This window comes from Octopus bimaculoides, chromosome 3 (genome assembly GCF_001194135.2).
Source record: "Octopus bimaculoides isolate UCB-OBI-ISO-001 chromosome 3, ASM119413v2, whole genome shotgun sequence".
Taxonomy (NCBI): Eukaryota; Metazoa; Mollusca; class Cephalopoda; order Octopoda; family Octopodidae; genus Octopus; species Octopus bimaculoides.
The window spans coordinates 94,158,049-94,159,088 of record NC_068983.1 but is presented as its reverse complement, the minus strand read 5'-3'; positions in this window follow the sequence as shown (position 1 = coordinate 94,159,088).

Sequence of the window (1,040 nt, the reverse complement as noted above, 5' to 3'; positions counted from 1 at the left end):
GTGTTTCTTTAAGAAGAAAAGAAGAAGAAAATTCTTAAAGATTTGTACTCTCTGTTTTTTTTTTCTCTGTGGATTTCCAAGAAAAAAATTTAGAAAAAACTAAAAATGAAGAAACTGGGGCGGGGAGTGAGAAAATTAAAATATTGAGAATGTTTTTTGGGCGAAATCCTAATCTTCTGTATCGAAAACATAGGAATCAAAAGAAATTTAGAAAGAAATATGAGTGAGGTGTAAATTTCACCTTGGACATGCTAGAAACAAGAGGTAAAGGATAGGATTTCTGGGAAAACTTCTTTTAAGATTATATTGAAGATCAGGTTTTTAAATATGCTCATCACAAACACAAATTACAAAATAGAAAAAGGTAATTTCAATTGGATCTGAGCTGTAATTTTGCGCGTGCGCACAAGAAATAACATAATTCATACAAAAGTTTTACCTAGAATGTGTGTGTGTGTGTGTGTGTGTGTGTGTGTGCGCCAGCATGTGTGTGTCGGCATGTGTGTGCCAAAGAAAGTTATTTAATGGCATTCTTTCATTTGAAGCAGCAAAGGTGTCAACTTGTTCATATGGTCGATCATATAGAATCATAGGATTGTTCGTTAATTTCCGTAAATTTTTTTTTATTTCTTTATGCTTTGAAGAGAGCAGAAATTGAAAGAGAGGAGAAAGTGAAAGATGTATGTGTGAGTATATGAAATGAATATATGTGTATGTGTGTGCATGAGAGAGTGAGAGAGAGTGAGTGAGTGAAGGTGTGTATTGTCATGTATGTATTTTTTGTATGTATGTGTAAATGATACTCACTTGCTCTCTCTCTCTCTCTCTCACACACACACATTATCTTTCATATACACATATATATGTACATATGCATATAGCTTTTTTGCATGTATGTGTGCACTAGCATGTGCATGTGAGAGAGAGAGAGAGTGAGTGACTGTATTTCCTCATAACAAACAGAGAAATGGATATTTTTTAATGAAATGTTTTTGGTTGTGGCTTATTTTAATATAATATTTATGTGTACATTTTCATAA